Consider the following 4,307-nt stretch of genomic DNA (forward strand, 5'->3'; position numbering starts at 1 on the left):
TAAATTACATACATAGCTTGTAGTATATTTCTATTTCCAGTGGAAGGTCATGACAGAGAAAAGGAAGCATTTGAGAAACTAGAGTTCTGAATGAAGCCAAAGAATAAGATAGTTGGGGCAAGGGAGAAAGGAAACTGGCGGGAGAGTCATTGGGAAGAGATCAAGACCATAAATTCTTAAGATTTCAGATGTGGACAGTTCGCGGCAATGTCAAAGTCTGTGTTGTGGCCTAGGAATCAACTGCTGAAGCAGGAGTGAGGGAGTGGCTGAGAAGTCATTACATGGCATCAACAAGGATCAACAAGGAAAGTGGAGACACTGATCTAATTCAGGGTTTCTCAACCTTAGCACATTTGTACAGGTTTCCTTCTACTTTTGGGGACAGATGTGTGTGTGTGTGTGTGTGTGTGTGAACAATGTAGGATGTTTAGTAGCAAGTGTCTCTGGCCTCTACCCAGCAGATACCAGCAGTACCCACTGTTCGCAGTCATGACAACCAAAAAAGACTCAGACTTTGAAAATGTCCAAGGTGGGGGTGGGAGTAGAGAGAGGAGATGCAGTACAAAATTGCCTGTCATGTGAGAATTGGCCATATAGTTGGATGCTCTGAGGCTCAAAAGATGAGGGTGGAAGAGTAATGGTCTTTGAGTGTTAATAACATGGTTGACAATTGCAGACCTCACTTCTGGGCTTTGTGGTTTGTGGTACAGAAGTAGTAACTGACGACAGTGCCAGGTTTCTGTCATGGTAAGACAACATGTAGATACTACGACAAATATGTTCAAAATCTTAAACTGACATGATGCCCAACAATCTTTGAATCTCAAAGTTAATTTTCCTGAGTCCTAATGAGATGATAGTTTAAAATTCCAAGTCTTGTTGATGGAGAAACAAGACTGTCTTAATTTCTTAAGTTCCCTCTTATATGTTAAGTGAATTAGATCTTAACATAGGGTTTCCCTAGAAGCCATGCCCTGTGTATAGATATAAGGATGCTATAAAGACAGGTTTTAAGCAGGTAAGAAACTGCTGTGCTTCTGAAACACTGAGGGAAAGGAAGAGAACTAGTCAGACCTGAAGAACAGTTCCACTTAGCATTAGCTGGGACAGCTTGAAGGCTGGGGGCTGAATTAGCTGGGGCTCCTCAGACATCTGTCTACCCTTGGAGCTGAAAACCTATTCACCCCTACTTCCCCACAAAGGTTGAAGATGCATATCGATTTTTATTCTTTAAGTACTTTTACCCTTATCTTTTTAAAGATAAGTGTATACTTTTTGAGGTATAATTTACATACAATGCAATTCACCCACTTTAAGTGTATACTTTGAGGAGTTTGAAGTGTATATAGCTGTGTGACAGCTATCAAGACACAGAGCATTTCCATCACTCCAAAAAGTTCTCTTAAGTATGTTTGCAGACAATCCCTTAACCCTTGGCCCTAGGCAACCAGACATACTTTGTCAATGCAATTTTATCTTATCTGAAATTTCATACAAATAGAATGGTAATGGCATGTACATTTTTATTTGGCTACTTCCACTTAGTATGTCTTTGAGATTCATCTACATGTTATGTTTATCAGTAGTTTGATTCTTTTCATTGCTTTCCATTGGCTATAACACACAATGCTTTTTCCTTCACCAGTTGATGGGACTTTTGGGTTGTTGCTGATTTTTAGCTAATATGAACAATGCTGTTATGAACATTTGCATATTTATTTGAGTATATGTATATATATAACATGTATATTTGAGTTGGAGTCTCACAGTGTGGCACAGGCTGGAGTGCAGTAGTATGATCACGGCTCACCACGGCCTCGACTTCCTGGGCTCAGGCGATCCTCATGCCTTGGCCTCCCAAACTCCTGGGATTACAAGCATAAGCAACTGTCCCTGGCCTTATTTTTTAATGTTTAAACCTCTAGTACTTAATTGATATAAGAGTAACCAAGAGTTTTTATAACTTTCTCCCAAATATGACAAGATAATTAGCAAAAGAACTGACTTTAACCCTCTACTTTTCTTTGTCCTTGTTACTTCTCCTGAGATTACTGGGGATTGCCACTCCACATAACTGCTTTGCAATCTAAAATTATATAGAATTCCTTATACTTTTATATTTTATTTTGGTGTGGCTAACACTTAAAAAATACTAGATTTACTTTTTATTTTTTTCAGAGCTGGGTTCTTGCTACATTGCCTAGGCTGGAATGGTTATTCACAGGTGCTATCATAGCACACTCCAGCCTTAGACTCCGGGCCTCAAATGATTCTCCTGCCTTAGTTTCCTGAGTAGCTAGGACTATAGGCATGTGCCACCATGCCTGGCTAGATTTTATTTCACTGGAATAAAACATTTAGGATTCATTTCAGATAAATTCATGAGTAGTAAATTTGAATCCTTCCTTGATTGTTTGACAGTCATTATTTTGCTCTTTAACCTGTATAACTTGGGCAAAGTATTCTAGGCTCACTTCCACTTTTCTTAGAGAAATCTCGGGTGCCGCAGCTGGTCTGGCCCATGAACATATGTGATTGTACCACAGTGATAGAACTAGTCCAGCTGCTACAACCTGCTGCTGAAGTCCACAAGGTCTATCATATCCTTCAGTATTAGATTCCTTTATAAAATTGTCTTGATTACAAAAGCCTCCCTGTCCTAAGAATCAAAACAGATCTTATATTTCCTTATTTTTTATTTACTTTTGAGTTGAGGTCTCACTCTGTTGCCCAGGATGGAGGGCAGTGGCACAGTCACAGCTCACTACAGCCTTGACCCACTGGGCTCAAGCAATCCTCCCACCCCAGCCTCCTGAGTAGCTGGGGTTGCAGGTGTAAGCCACCATGCTGGCCTATTTTTATTTTTTAGAGAAAGGGTCTTGCTCTACAGTGACACTCTGGGCCTCAAGTGATTCTCCTGCCTTAGCTTCCAAAAATGTTGGGATTACAGGCATGAGACACATTTCCTTCTAATATACTTCCTGAACTTTTAATATTTATCCCACCTGGAATTTGTTTTTGCAAGTGGGGTGAAGCAGAGGTTGAAATTTCTTGTTCCCCAAATGGCATGGCCATTTTGTTCTCTGCTATTTTGAAATGTCATACTTATTTTCTCAACTCTTAAGCAGTAGTAATGCTACATTGATCTGTATCAATGTAAAGTCCTCCAAGACTTAGTAAATTAGAAAAAAAAAAAGCAAGTTACGGAACCATACATGAAGTATGGTGGTATTTATATCTAACAAAGCAAAACAAACCCCGTATGTTTATACACACACACATGTAGTTTTATGTTCTGTGCATATACAGAAAAAAAGGTTACCATGATAATATTGCAGCTAAGAAGAGCAGTGATTGGAGTAGGACTTTTGCTCTATCTGTAATTAAATTTAACCACAAGAATGTATTTGGGTAATATACAACTGAGGAGCTGTAGAAAATCCCAGGCAGGAATTTCTCTGATTTTCCTTGGGTAGCTACTTCATTGTTCTGTTGACTGGCGCCACCTTTGTTTCCCATCCTTTACAGGGTCACCCAGTGCCTCATATTTACATACTATCATTTGTCTTTTCTGTCTAGTTAGTCCTGTCCTGAGTCATGAATTCAAATTCCTATTAAAAGTTTTCACACGCAGTTTGGGTCACGTGCCCATTCCTGGCAGATCAATCGGGGGGTTGGCAGGCAGGTAGCACGGTACAAATGACTGGAGAGGATTATCTCCATTTTACCCTTCAGAAAGTTGAGATGCAACTAAGTAACCTCTTCAGGGTCATACAACTTTTAGGAGAAGGGAGGAGGCTTGAGATTTGGGGATGTAGGTCTGTTGCACGCTCATACTTGGCATCACATTCTGAGAGACCTTTAGCCTGGAACAAACCTCGGTCAGAGATATGATAGCTGTCTTAGGCATCAAAAAAGAAGTTAGACCTTTGGTTGTAAATGTTAGAACCAGGACCACTCAGAGACAGATTTTTCCCTCAGTTAAGGGGGGGGGGCACTCTAAGGAACTTGTCCAAATGTAAAAGTTTGTATCTTGAGTTCTCTTCCACTGAGGTATTTCAAGCTATACTATATAGACAAATGAATCATGTGGTATGGTTATTAAAAAGCTGAGAGTGTATCACAGCTTGGAGTTTATTTCAAAGTGGCATATTTTGGGTCATTATATAAAGTATGAAAAAAACAACTAAAGAACACAGTTCTGTTCAAATGGAAACAAAATTACGCAAGTTTTGGATTGATTGATGATCATTTTCAAAAAGGAAACACATCATTAAGTAAATAATTTAAGTGTCAGAAACTTCAAG

Source organism: Carlito syrichta, unplaced genomic scaffold, assembly GCF_000164805.1.
Source record: "Carlito syrichta isolate Samal-C Ts95f unplaced genomic scaffold, Tarsius_syrichta-2.0.1 Scaffold305624, whole genome shotgun sequence".
NCBI classification, from domain to species: domain Eukaryota; kingdom Metazoa; phylum Chordata; class Mammalia; order Primates; family Tarsiidae; genus Carlito; species Carlito syrichta.